This window comes from Lotus japonicus, chromosome 6 (genome assembly GCF_012489685.1).
Source record: "Lotus japonicus ecotype B-129 chromosome 6, LjGifu_v1.2".
Lineage (NCBI taxonomy): Eukaryota > Viridiplantae > Streptophyta > Magnoliopsida > Fabales > Fabaceae > Lotus > Lotus japonicus.
In genome coordinates, this window is record NC_080046.1 from 28,983,168 (window position 1) to 28,998,621 (window position 15,454).

Genomic DNA, 15,454 nt, shown 5'->3' on the forward strand with positions numbered 1-15,454 from the left:
TGAATGCTATATTCCCTGGTCAGAATAACAATCAAGAAAGGGAGTTACATGAAGCAATCAGCCACTAAAAACACGTTCAGGGCTGAAGCATATCACTATCTTCCTCTTTTAATTTGTAACTCCTAGCCTAGGATTCTTCTAGAGAAATTACACCTCATCATTTTTTTGTAACTAGGCTGAATTTCCTTCTTCTTTATAAGGACCACTCCTTCAATGTAATAGACAGATTATGAATGAATTAGTATTTTTTTTTCTGAGTGATTCAGATTTGTGAGAGTGATTCGCATAGTTCTTGAGTGATTCAAGAATTAGGCTTATCAAGGGTTTGCCACCACCTTTGTGTGAAGTCTTCATCTTCCATTTCACTAAAACTTCCCCTATTTTCTGTCCATTTCCCTTCTATCACGAAATTCTTCTTCTTCTTTCTCACATTTCAGAGTTCTCATCATCCAAGATCAATCCTAGACGATCCATTTCAGCCCTTGCATCAACTTGGGGCGTATCAGTATGTCAAATGAGTTCCTAGAGCTCGACTAAAACTTAGTACAAATGGAGAATTGTAACGAAATAAGTACAGTAGAACCAAAGGAGAATGAGCCAACATATAGCTTTTGAGTGGAGAAATGCCTCTCTAATGACAAAAAGTGTCTTGTTGTACCTAAATAAGTTTAAGCTCATGATATTCCTCCACCGAATGTGATGCAAGTTCGTAGAGCTCAACTAAATATGGGTGTTTATGGTTTAGGGTTTAAGGTTTAGGGTTTAGGGTAGGACAAAAGGAAAAAGAGGCCAACATATAGCTTTTGAGAGGACATAAATTGAAAATCGATGTTATCATTGTAATTCATATGAGTTCGTAGAGCTCAACTAAAACTTACTACAAATGGAGAATTGTAACGAAATAAGTACAGTAGAACCAAAGGAGAATGAGGCCAGCATATAGCTTTTGAGTGGAGAAATTATTCTCTAATGACAAAAAGTGTCTTGTTGTACCACAATAAGTATAAGCTCATGATATTCCTCCACCGAATGTGATGCAAGTTCGTAGAGCTCAACTAAATATGGGTGATTATGGTTTAGGGTTTAAGGTTTAGGGTTTAGGGTCAGACAAAAGGATTAAGAGGCCAACATATAGCCTTTGAGAGGACAGAAATTTAAAATCGATGTTATTAATCCGTTGTATGTCAAATGAGTTCCTAGAGCTCAACTAAAACTTACTACAAATGGAGAATTGTAAGGAAATAAGTACAGTAGAACCAATGGAGAATGAGGCCAACATATAGCTTTTGAGTGGAGAAATTATTCTATAATGACAAAAAGTGTCTTGTTGTACCACAATAAGTATAAGCTCAGGATATTCCTCCACCGAATGTGATGCAAGTTCGCAGAGCTCAACTAAATATGGGTGTTTAGGGTTTAGGGTTTAAGGTTTAGGGTTTAGGGTAGCACAAAAGGAAAAAGAGGCCAATATATACCTTTTAAGAGGACATAAATTTAAAATCGAAGTCATTAATCCATTGTATGTGAGACGAGTTCGTAGAGCTCAACTTAAACTTACTACAAATGGAGAATTGTAACGAAATAAGTACAGTAGAACCGAAGGAGAATGACGCCAACATATAGCTTTTGAGGGGAGAAATTATTCTCTAATGACAAAAAGTGTCTTGTTGTACCACATTAAGTATAAGCTCATGATATTCCTCCACCGAATGTGATGCAAGTTCTTAGAGCTCAACTAAATATGGGTGTTTAGGGTTTAAGGTTTAAGGTTTAGGGTTTAGGGTTGCACAAAAGGAAAAAGAGGCCAATATATACCTTTTAAGAGGACATAAATTCAAAATCGAAGTCGTTAATCCATTGTATGTGAGACGAGTTCGTAGAGCTCAACTGAAACTTACTACAAATGGAGAATTGTAACGAAATAAGTACAGTAGAACCAAAGGAGAATGAGGCCAACATATAGCTTTTGACTGGAGAAATTATTCTCTAATGACAAAAAGTGTCTTGTTGTACCACAATAAGTATAAGCTCATGATATTCCTCCACCGAATGTGATGCAAGTTCGTAGAGCTCAACTAAATATGGGCGATTATGGTTTAGTGTTTAAGGTTTAGGGTTTAGGGTCGGACAATAGGATAAAGAGGCCAACATATAGCCTTTGAGAGGACAGAAATTTAAAATCGATGTTATTAATCCATTGTATGTCAAATGAGTTCCTATAGCTCAACTAAAACTTACTACAAATGGAGAATTGTAACGAAATAAGTACCGTAGAACCAAAGGAGAATGAGGCCAACATATAGCTTTTGAGTGGAGAAATGCCTCTTTAATGACAAAAAGTGTCTTGTTGTACCACAATAAGTTTAAGCTCATGATATTCCTCCACCGAATGTGATGCAAGTTCGTACAGCTCAACTAAATATGGGTGATTATGGTTTAGGGTTTAAGGTTTAGGGTTTAGGGTCGGACAAAAGGATAAAGAGGCCAATATATACCTTTTAAGAGGACATAAATTCAAAATCGAAGTCATTAATCCATTGTATGTGAGACTAGTTCGTAGAGCTCAACTGAAACTTACTACAAAAGGAGAATTGTAACGAAATAAGTACAGTAGAACCAAAGGAGAATGAGGCCAACATATAGCTTTTGAGTGGAGAAATTATTCTCTAATGACAAAAAGTGTCTTGTTGTACCACATTAAGTATAAGCTCATGATATTCCTCCACCGAATGTGATGCAAGTACGTAGAGCTCAATTAAATATGGGTGTTTAGGGTTTAGGGTTTAAGGGTTAGGGTTTAGGGTAGCCCAAAAGGAAAAAGAGGCCAATATATACCTTTTAAGAGGACATAAATTCAAAATCGAAGTCATTAATCCATTGTATGTGAGACGAGTTCGTAGAGCTCAACTGAAACTTACTACAAATGGAGAATTGTAACGAAAAAAGTACAGTAGAACCAAAGGAGAATGAGGCCAACATATAGCTTTTGAGTGGAGAAATTATTCTCTAATGACAAAAAGTGTCTTGTTGTACCACAATAAGTATAAGCTCATGATATTCCTCCACCGAATGTGATGCAAGTTCGTAGAGCTCTACTAAATATGGGTGATTATGGTTTAGGGTTTAAGGTTTAGGGTTTAGGGTCGGACAAAAGGATAAAGAGGCCAACATATAGCCTTTGAGAGGACAGAAATTTAAATTTGATGTTATTAATCCATTGTATGTCAAATGAGTTCCTAGAGCTCAACTAAAACTTACTACAAATGGAGAATTGTAACGAAATAAGTACAGTAGAACCAAAGGAGAATGAGGCCAACATATAGCTTTTGAGTGGAGAAATTATTCTCTAATGACAAAAAGTGTCTTGTTGTACCACAATAAGTATAAGCTCATGATATTCCTCCACCGAATGTGATGCAAGTTCGTAGAGCTCTACTAAATATGGGTGATTATGGTTTAGGGTTTAAGGTTTAGGGTTTAGGGTCGGACAAAAGGATAAAGAGGCCAACATATAGCCTTTGAGAGGACAGAAATTTAAATTTGATGTTATTAATCCATTGTATGTCAAATGAGTTCCTAGAGCTCAACTAAAACTTACTACAAATGGAGAATTGTAACGAAATAAGTACAGTAGAACCAAAGGAGAATGAGGCCAACATATAGCTTTTGAGTGGAGAAATTGTTCTCTAATGACAAAAAGTGTCTTGTTGTACCACAATAAGTATAAGCTCATGATATTCCTCCACCGAATGTGATGCAAGTTCGTAGAGCTCAACTAAATATGGGTGTTTAGGGTTTTGGGTTTAAGGTTTAGGGTTTAGGGTAGCACAAAAGGAAAAAGAGGCCAATGTATACCTTTTAAGATGACATAAATTCAAAATCGAAGTCATTAATCCATTGTATGTCAGACGAGTTCGTAGAGCTCAACTGAAACTTACTACAAATGGAGAATTGTAACGAAATAAGTACAGTAGAACCAAAGGAGAATGAGGCCAACATATAGCTTTTGAGTGGAGAAATTATTCTCTAATGACAAAAAGTGTCTTGTTGTACCACAATAAGTATAAGCTCATGATATTCCTCCACCGAATGTGATGCAAGTTCGTAGAGCTCAACTAAATATGGGTGATTATGGTTTAGGGTTTAAGGTTTAGGGTTTAGGGTCGGACAAAAGGATAAAGAGGCCAACATATAGCCTTTGAGAGGATAGAAATTTAAAATCGATGTTATTAATCCATTGTATGTCATATGAGTTCGTAGAGCTCAACTGAAACTTACTACAAATGGAGAATTGTAACGAAATAAGTACAGTAGAACCAAAGGAGAATGAGGCCAACATATAGCTTTTGAGTGGAGAAATGCCTCTCTAATGACAAAAAGTGTCTTGTTGTACCACAATAAGTTTAAGCTCATGATATTCCTCCACCGAATGTGATGCAAGTTCGTAGAGCTCAACTAAATATGGGTGTTTATGGTTTAGGGTTTAAGGTTTAGGGTTTAGGGTAGGACAAAAGGAAAAAGAGGCCAACATATAGCTTTTGAGAGGACATAAATTGAAAATCGATGTTATCATTGTAATTCATATGAGTTCGTAGAGCTCAACTAAAACTTACTACAAATGGAGAATTGTAACGAAATAAGTACAGTAGAACCAAAGGAGAATGAGGCCAACATATAGCTTTTGAGTGGAGAAATTATTCTCTAATGACAAAAAGTGTCTTGTTGTACCACAATAAGTATAAGCTCATGATATTCCTCCACCGAATGTGATGCAAGTTCGTAGAGCTCAACTAAATATGGGTGATTTTGGTTTAGGATTTAAGGTTTAGGGTTTAGGGTAGGACAAAAGGATAAAGAGGCAAACATATACCCTTTGAGAGGACATAAATTTAAAATCGATGTTATTAATCCATTGTATGTCAAATGAGTTCCTAGAGCTCGACTAAAACTTAGTACAAATGGAGAATTGTAACGAAATAAGTACAGTAGAACCAAAGGAGAATGAGCCAACATATAGCTTTTGAGTGGAGAAATGCCTCTCTAATGACAAAAAGTGTCTTGTTGTACCACAATAAGTTTAAGCTCATGATATTCCTCCACCGAATGTGATGCAAGTTCGTAGAGCTCAACTAAATATGGGTGTTTATGGTTTAGGGTTTAAGGTTTAGGGTTTAGGGTAGGACAAAAGGAAAAAGAGGCCAACATATAGCTTTTGAGAGGACATAAATTGAAAATTGATGTTATCATTGTAATTCATATGAGTTCGTAGAGCTCAACTAAAACTTACTACAAATGGAGAATTGTAACGAAATAAGTACAGTAGAACCAAAGGAGAATGAGGCCAACATATAGCTTTTGAGTGGAGAAATTATTCTCTAATGACAAAAAGTGTCTTGTTGTACCACAATAAGTATAAGCTCATGATATTCCTCCACCGAATGTGATGCAAGTTCGTAGAGCTCAACTAAATATGGGTGATTATGGTTTAGGGTTTAAGGTTTAGGGTTTAGGGTCAGACAAAAGGATAAAGAGGCCAACATATAGCCTTTGAGAGGACAGAAATTTAAAATCGATGTTATTAATCCGTTGTATGTCAAATGAGTTCCTAGAGCTCAACTAAAACTTACTACAAATGGAGAATTGTAACGAAATAAGTACAGTAGAACCAATGGAGAATGAGGCCAACATATAGCTTTTGAGTGGAGAAATTATTCTCTAATGACAAAAAGTGTCTTGTTGTACCACAATAAGTTTAAGCTCATGATATTCCTCCACCGAATGTGATGCAAGTTCGTAGAGCTCAACTAAATATGGGCGATTATGGTTTAGGGTTTAAGGTTTAGGGTTTTGGGTCGGACAATAGGATAAAGAGGCCAACATATAGCCTTTGAGAGGACAGAAATTTAAAATCGATGTTATTAATCCATTGTATGTCAAATGAGTTCCTATAGCTCAACTAAAACTTACTACAAATGGAGAATTGTAACGAAATAAGTACCGTAGAACCAAAGGAGAATGAGGCCAACATATAGCTTTTGAGTGGAGAAATGCCTCTTTAATGACAAAAAGTGTCTTGTTGTACCACAATAAGTTTAAGCTCATGATATTCCTCCACCGAATGTGATGCAAGTTCGTACAGCTCAACTAAATATGGGTGATTATGGTTTAGGGTTTAAGGTTTAGGGTTTAGGGTCGGACAAAAGGATAAAGAGGCCAATATATACCTTTTAAGAGGACATAAATTCAAAATCGAAGTCATTAATCCATTGTATGTGAGACTAGTTCGTAGAGCTCAACTGAAACTTACTACAAAAGGAGAATTGTAACGAAATAAGTACAGTAGAACCAAAGGAGAATGAGGCCAACATATAGCTTTTGAGTGGAGAAATTATTCTCTAATGACAAAAAGTGTCTTGTTGTACCACATTAAGTATAAGCTCATGATATTCCTCCACCGAATGTGATGCAAGTACGTAGAGCTCAATTAAATATGGGTGTTTAGGGTTTAGGGTTTAAGGGTTAGGGTTTAGGGTAGCCCAAAAGGAAAAAGAGGCCAATATATACCTTTTAAGAGGACATAAATTCAAAATCGAAGTCATTAATCCATTGTATGTGAGACGAGTTCGTAGAGCTCAACTGAAACTTACTACAAATGGAGAATTGTAACGAAAAAAGTACAGTAGAACCAAAGGAGAATGAGGCCAACATATAGCTTTTGAGTGGAGAAATTATTCTCTAATGACAAAAAGTGTCTTGTTGTACCACAATAAGTATAAGCTCATGATATTCCTCCACCGAATGTGATGCAAGTTCGTAGAGCTCTACTAAATATGGGTGATTATGGTTTAGGGTTTAAGGTTTAGGGTTTAGGGTCGGACAAAAGGATAAAGAGGCCAACATATAGCCTTTGAGAGGACAGAAATTTAAATTTGATGTTATTAATCCATTGTATGTCAAATGAGTTCCTAGAGCTCAACTAAAACTTACTACAAATGGAGAATTGTAACGAAATAAGTACAGTAGAACCAAAGGAGAATGAGGCCAACATATAGCTTTTGAGTGGAGAAATTATTCTCTAATGACAAAAAGTGTCTTGTTGTACCACAATAAGTATAAGCTCATGATATTCCTCCACCGAATGTGATGCAAGTTCGTAGAGCTCTACTAAATATGGGTGATTATGGTTTAGGGTTTAAGGTTTAGGGTTTAGGGTCGGACAAAAGGATAAAGAGGCCAACATATAGCCTTTGAGAGGACAGAAATTTAAATTTGATGTTATTAATCCATTGTATGTCAAATGAGTTCCTAGAGCTCAACTAAAACTTACTACAAATGGAGAATTGTAACGAAATAAGTACAGTAGAACCAAAGGAGAATGAGGCCAACATATAGCTTTTGAGTGGAGAAATTGTTCTCTAATGACAAAAAGTGTCTTGTTGTACCACAATAAGTATAAGCTCATGATATTCCTCCACCGAATGTGATGCAAGTTCGTAGAGCTCAACTAAATATGGGTGTTTAGGGTTTTGGGTTTAAGGTTTAGGGTTTAGGGTAGCACAAAAGGAAAAAGAGGCCAATGTATACCTTTTAAGATGACATAAATTCAAAATCGAAGTCATTAATCCATTGTATGTCAGACGAGTTCGTAGAGCTCAACTGAAACTTACTACAAACGGAGAATTGTAACGAAATAAGTACAGTAGAACCAAAGGAGAATGAGGCCAACATATAGCTTTTGAGTGGAGAAATTATTCTCTAATGACAAAAAGTGTCTTGTTGTACCACAATAAGTATAAGCTCATGATATTCCTCCACCGAATGTGATGCAAGTTCGTAGAGCTCAACTAAATATGGGTGATTATGGTTTAGGGTTTAAGGTTTAGGGTTTAGGGTCGGACAAAAGGATAAAGAGGCCAACATATAGCCTTTGAGAGGATAGAAATTTAAAATCGATGTTATTAATCCATTGTATGTCATATGAGTTCGTAGAGCTCAACTGAAACTTACTACAAATGGAGAATTGTAACGAAATAAGTACAGTAGAACCAAAGGAGAATGAGGCCAACATATAGCTTTTGAGTGGAGAAATGCCTCTCTAATGACAAAAAGTGTCTTGTTGTACCACAATAAGTTTAAGCTCATGATATTCCTCCACCGAATGTGATGCAAGTTCGTAGAGCTCAACTAAATATGGGTGTTTATGGTTTAGGGTTTAAGGTTTAGGGTTTAGGGTAGGACAAAAGGAAAAAGAGGCCAACATATAGCTTTTGAGAGGACATAAATTGAAAATCGATGTTATCATTGTAATTCATATGAGTTCGTAGAGCTCAACTAAAACTTACTACAAATGGAGAATTGTAACGAAATAAGTACAGTAGAACCAAAGGAGAATGAGGCCAACATATAGCTTTTGAGTGGAGAAATTATTCTCTAATGACAAAAAGTGTCTTGTTGTACCACAATAAGTATAAGCTCATGATATTCCTCCACCGAATGTGATGCAAGTTCGTAGAGCTCAACTAAATATGGGTGATTTTGGTTTAGGATTTAAGGTTTAGGGTTTAGGGTAGGACAAAAGGATAAAGAGGCAAACATATACCCTTTGAGAGGACATAAATTTAAAATCGATGTTATTAATCCATTGTATGTCAAATGAGTTCCTAGAGCTCGACTAAAACTTAGTACAAATGGAGAATTGTAACGAAATAAGTACAGTAGAACCAAAGGAGAATGAGCCAACATATAGCTTTTGAGTGGAGAAATGCCTCTCTAATGACAAAAAGTGTCTTGTTGTACCACAATAAGTTTAAGCTCATGATATTCCTCCACCGAATGTGATGCAAGTTCGTAGAGCTCAACTAAATATGGGTGTTTATGGTTTAGGGTTTAAGGTTTAGGGTTTAGGGTAGGACAAAAGGAAAAAGAGGCCAACATATAGCTTTTGAGAGGACATAAATTGAAAATTGATGTTATCATTGTAATTCATATGAGTTCGTAGAGCTCAACTAAAACTTACTACAAATGGAGAATTGTAACGAAATAAGTACAGTAGAACCAAAGGAGAATGAGGCCAACATATAGCTTTTGAGTGGAGAAATTATTCTCTAATGACAAAAAGTGTCTTGTTGTACCACAATAAGTATAAGCTCATGATATTCCTCCACCGAATGTGATGCAAGTTCGTAGAGCTCAACTAAATATGGGTGATTATGGTTTAGGGTTTAAGGTTTAGGGTTTAGGGTCAGACAAAAGGATAAAGAGGCCAACATATAGCCTTTGAGAGGACAGAAATTTAAAATCGATGTTATTAATCCATTGTATGTCAAATGAGTTCCTAGAGCTCAACTAAAACTTACTACAAATGGAGAATTGTAACGAAATAAGTACAGTAGAACCAAAGGAGAATGAGGCCAACATATAGCTTTTGAGTGGAGAAATTGTTCTCTAATGACAAAAAGTGTCTTGTTGTACCACAATAAGTATAAGCTCATGATATTCCTCCACCGAATGTGATGCAAGTTCGTAGAGCTCAACTAAATATGGGTGTTTAGGGTTTTGGGTTTAAGGTTTAGGGTTTAGGGTAGCACAAAAGGAAAAAGAGGCCAATGTATACCTTTTAAGATGACATAAATTCAAAATCGAAGTCATTAATCCATTGTATGTCAGACGAGTTCGTAGAGCTCAACTGAAACTTACTACAAAAGGAGAATTGTAACGAAATAAGTACAGTAGAACCAAAGGAGAATGAGGCCAACATATAGCTTTTGAGTGGAGAAATTATTCTCTAATGACAAAAAGTGTCTTGTTGTACCACAATAAGTATAAGCTCATGATATTCCTCCACCGAATGTGATGCAAGTTCGTAGAGCTCAACTAAATATGGGTGATTATGGTTTAGGGTTTAAGGTTTAGGGTTTAGGGTCGGACAAAAGGATAAAGAGGCCAACATATAGCCTTTGAGAGGATAGAAATTTAAAATCGATGTTATTAATCCATTGTATGTCATATGAGTTCGTAGAGCTCAACTGAAACTTACTACAAATGGAGAATTGTAACGAAATAAGTACAGTAGAACCAAAGGAGAATGAGGCCAACATATAGCTTTTGAGTGGAGAAATGCCTCTCTAATGACAAAAAGTGTCTTGTTGTACCACAATAAGTTTAAGCTCATGATATTCCTCCACCGAATGTGATGCAAGTTCGTAGAGCTCAACTAAATATGGGTGTTTATGGTTTAGGGTTTAAGGTTTAGGGTTTAGGGTAGGACAAAAGGAAAAAGAGGCCAACATATAGCTTTTGAGAGGACATAAATTGAAAATCGATGTTATCATTGTAATTCATATGAGTTCGTAGAGCTCAACTAAAACTTACTACAAATGGAGAATTGTAACGAAATAAGTACAGTAGAACCAAAGGAGAATGAGGCCAACATATAGCTTTTGAGTGGAGAAATTATTCTCTAATGACAAAAAGTGTCTTGTTGTACCACAATAAGTATAAGCTCATGATATTCCTCCACCGAATGTGATGCAAGTTCGTAGAGCTCAACTAAATATGGGTGATTTTGGTTTAGGATTTAAGGTTTAGGGTTTAGGGTAGGACAAAAGGATAAAGAGGCAAACATATACCCTTTGAGAGGACATAAATTTAAAATCGATGTTATTAATCCATTGTATGTCAAATGAGTTCCTAGAGCTCGACTAAAACTTAGTACAAATGGAGAATTGTAACGAAATAAGTACAGTAGAACCAAAGGAGAATGAGCCAACATATAGCTTTTGAGTGGAGAAATGCCTCTCTAATGACAAAAAGTGTCTTGTTGTACCACAATAAGTTTAAGCTCATGATATTCCTCCACCGAATGTGATGCAAGTTCGTAGAGCTCAACTAAATATGGGTGTTTATGGTTTAGGGTTTAAGGTTTAGGGTTTAGGGTAGGACAAAAGGAAAAAGAGGCCAACATATAGCTTTTGAGAGGACATAAATTGAAAATTGATGTTATCATTGTAATTCATATGAGTTCGTAGAGCTCAACTAAAACTTACTACAAATGGAGAATTGTAACGAAATAAGTACAGTAGAACCAAAGGAGAATGAGGCCAACATATAGCTTTTGAGTGGAGAAATTATTCTCTAATGACAAAAAGTGTCTTGTTGTACCACAATAAGTATAAGCTCATGATATTCCTCCACCGAATGTGATGCAAGTTCGTAGAGCTCAACTAAATATGGGTGATTATGGTTTAGGGTTTAAGGTTTAGGGTTTAGGGTCAGACAAAAGGATAAAGAGGCCAACATATAGCCTTTGAGAGGACAGAAATTTAAAATCGATGTTATTAATCCGTTGTATGTCAAATGAGTTCCTAGAGCTCAACTAAAACTTACTACAAATGGAGAATTGTAACGAAATAAGTACAGTAGAACCAATGGAGAATGAGGCCAACATATAGCTTTTGAGTGGAGAAATTATTCTCTAATGACAAAAAGTGTCTTGTTGTACCACAATAAGTTTAAGCTCATGATATTCCTCCACCGAATGTGATGCAAGTTCGTAGAGCTCAACTAAATATGGGCGATTATGGTTTAGGGTTTAAGGTTTAGGGTTAAGGGTCGGACAATAGGATAAAGAGGCCAACATATAGCCTTTGAGAGGACAGAAATTTAAAATCGATGTTATTAATCCATTGTATGTCAAATGAGTTCCTATAGCTCAACTAAAACTTACTACAAATGGAGAATTGTAACAAAATAAGTACCGTAGAACCAAAGGAGAATGAGGCCAACATATAGCTTTTGAGTGGAGAAATGCCTCTTTAATGACAAAAAGTGTCTTGTTGTACCACAATAAGTTTAAGCTCATGATATTCCTCCACCGAATGTGATGCAAGTTCGTAGAGCTCAACTAAATATGGGTGATTATGGTTTAGGGTTTAAGGTTTAGGGTTTAGGGTCGGACAAAAGGATATAGAGGCCAATATATACCTTTTAAGAGGACATAAATTCAAAATCGAAGTCATTAATGTATTGTATGTGAGACGAGTTCGTAGAGCTCAACTGAAACTTACTACAAATGGAGAATTGTAACGAAATAAGTACAGTAGAACCAAAGGAGAATGAGGCCAACATATAGCTTTTGAGTGGAGAAATTATTCTCTAATGACAAAAAGTGTCTTGTTGTACCACATTAAGTATAAGCTCATGATATTCCACCACCGAATGTGATGCAAGTTCGTAGAGCTCAACTAAATATGGGTGTTTAGGGTTTAGGGTTTAAGGGTTAGGGTTTAGGGTAGCACAAAAGGAAAAAGAGGCCAATATATACCTTTTAAGAGGACATAAATTCAAAATCGAAGTCATTAATCCATTGTATGTGAGACGAGTTCGTAGAGCTCAACTGAAACTTACTACAAATGGAGAATTGTAACGAAAAAAGTACTGTAGAACCAAAGGAGAATGAGGCCAACATATAGCTTTTGAGTGGAGAAATTATTCTCTAATGACAAAAAGTGTCTTGTTGTACCACAATAAGTATAAGCTCATGATATTCCTCCACCGAATGTGATGCAAGTTCGTAGAGCTCAACTAAATATGGGTGATTATGGTTTAGGGTTTAAGGTTTAGGGTTTAGGGTCGGACAAAAGGATAAAGAGGCCAACATATAGCCTTTGAGAGGACAGAAATTTAAAATCGATGTTATTAATCCATTGTATGTCAAATGAGTTCCTAGAGCTCAACTAAAACTTACTACAAATGGAGAATTGTAACGAAATAAGTACAGTAGAACCAAAGGAGAATGAGGCCAACATATAGCTTTTGAGTGGAGAAATTATTCTCTAATGACAAAAAGTGTCTTGTTGTACCACAATAAGTATAAGCTCATGATATTCCTCCACCGAATGTGATGCAAGTTCGTAGAGATCAACTAAATATGGGTGTTTAGGGTTTTGGGTTTAAGGTTTAGGGTTTAGGGTAGCACAAAAGGAAAAAGAGGCCAATGTATACCTTTTAAGAGGACATAAATTCAAAATCGAAGTCATTAATCCATTGTATGTGAGACGAGTTCGTAGAGCTCAACTGAAACTTACTACAAATGGAGAATTGTAACGAAATAAGTACAGTAGAACCAAAGGAGAATGAGGCCAACATATAGCTTTTGAGTGGAGAAATTATTCTCTAATGGCAAAAAGTGTCTTGTTGTACCACAATAAGTATAAGCTCATGATATTCCTCCACCGAATGTGATGCAAGTTCGTAGAGCTCAACTAAATATGGGTGATTATGGTTTAGGGTTTAAGGTTTAGGGTTTAGGGTCGGACAAAAGGATAAAGAGGCCAACATATAGCCTTTGAGAGGACAGAAATTTAAAATCGATATTATTAATCCATTGTATGTCAAATGAGTTCCTAGAGCTCAACTAAAACTTACTACAAATGGAGAATTGTAACGAAATAAGTACAGTAGAACCAAAGGAGAATGAGGCCAACATATAGCTTTTGAGTGGAGAAATTATTCTCTAATGACAAAAAGTGTCTTGTTGTACCACAATAAGTATAAGCTCAGGATATTCCTCCACCGAATGTGATGCAAGTTCGTAGAGCTCAACTAAATATGGGTGTTTAGGGTTTAGGGTTTAAGGTTTAGGGTTTGGGGTAGCACAAAAGGAAAAAGAGGCCAATATATACCTTTTAAGAGGACATAAATTTAAAATCGAAGTCATTAATCCATTGTATGTGAGACGAGTTCGTAGAGCTCAACTGAAACTTACTACAAATGGAGAATTGTAACGAAATAAGTACAGTAGAACCGAAGGAGAATGACGCCAATATATAGCTTTTGAGTGGAGAAATAATTCTCTAATGAGAAAAAGTGTCTTGTTGTACCACATTAAGTATAAGCTCATGATATTCCTCCACCGAATGTGATGCAAGTTCTTAGAGCTCAACTAAATATGGGTGTTTAGGGTTTAGGGTTTAAGGTTTAGGGTTCAGGGTAGCACAAAAGGAAAAAGAGGCCAACATATAGCCTTTGAGAGGACATAAATTTAAAATCGAAGTCATTAATCCATTGTATGTGAGACGAGTTCGTAGAGCTCAACTGAAACTTACTACAAATGGAGAATTGTAACGAAATAAGTACAGTAGAACCGAAGGAGAATGACGCCAACATATAGCTTTTGAGTGGAGAAATTATTCTCTAATGACAAAAAGTGTCTTGTTGTACCACATTAAGTATAAGCTCATGATATTCCTCCACCGAATGTGATGCAAGTTCTTAGAGCTCAACTAAATATGGGTGTTTAGGGTTTAGGGTTTAAGGTTTAGGGTTTAGGGTCGCACAAAAGGAAAAAGAGGCCAATATATACCTTTTAAGAGGACATAAATTCAAAATCGAAGTCGTTAATCCATTGTATGTGAGACGAGTTCGTAGAGCTCAACTGAAACTTACTACAAATGAAGAATTGTAACGAAATAAGTACAGTAGAACCAAAGGAGAATGAGGCCAACATATAGCTTTTGACTGGAGAAATTATTCTCTAATGACAAAAAGTGTCTTGTTGTACCACAATAAGTATAAGCTCATGATATTCCTCCACCGAATGTGATGCAAGTTCGTAGAGCTCAACTAAATATGGGTGATTATGGTTTAGGGTTTAAGGTTTAGGGTTTAGGGTCGGAATATAGGATAAAGAGGCCAACATATAGCCTTTGAGAGGACAGAAATTTAAAATCGATGTTATTAATCCATTGTATGTCAAATGAGTTCCTATAGCTCAACTAAAACTTACTACAAATGGAGAATTGTAACGAAATAAGTACCGTAGAACCAAAGGAGAATGAGGCCAACATATAGCTTTTTGAGTGGAGAAATGCCTCTTTTAATGACAAAAAGTGTCTTGTTGTACCACAATAAGTTTAAGCTCATGATATTCCTCCACCGAATGTGATGCAAGTTCGTAGAGCTCAACTAAATATGGGTGATTATGGTTTAGGGTTTAGGGTTTAGGGTTTAGGGTCGGACAAAAGATAAAAGGCCATTATATACCTTTTAAGAGGACATAAATTCAAAATCGAAGTCATTAATCTATTGTATGTGAGACGAGTTCGTAGAGCTCAACTGAAACTTACTACAAATGGAGAATTGTAACGAAATAAGTACAGTAGAACCAAAGGAGAATGAGGCCAACATATAGCTTTTGAGTGGAGAAATTATTCTCTAATGACAAAAAGTGTCTGTTGTACCATATTAAGTATAAGCTCATGATATTCCTCCACCGAATGTGATGCAAGTTCGTAGAGCTCAACTAAATATGGGTTTTTTAGGGTTTAGGGTTTAAGGGTTAGGTTAGGGTAGCACAAAAGGAAAAAGAGGCCAATATATACCTTTTAAGAGGACATAAATTCAAAATCGAAGTCATTAATCCATTGTATGTGAGACGAGTTCGTAGAGCTCAACT

At 36.0% G+C, this 15,454-nt stretch overlaps 1 protein-coding gene across 1 annotated transcript in view; it reads left to right on the forward strand.

The window, feature by feature from the left end:
• LOC130725179 (uncharacterized) overlaps window positions 1–15,454 on the forward strand; it is a gene marked incomplete at both ends in the record, with an annotated part of 48,926 nt that overhangs the window by 4,572 nt on the left and 28,900 nt on the right. The gene's annotated exons all lie outside the window — the stretch shown is intronic.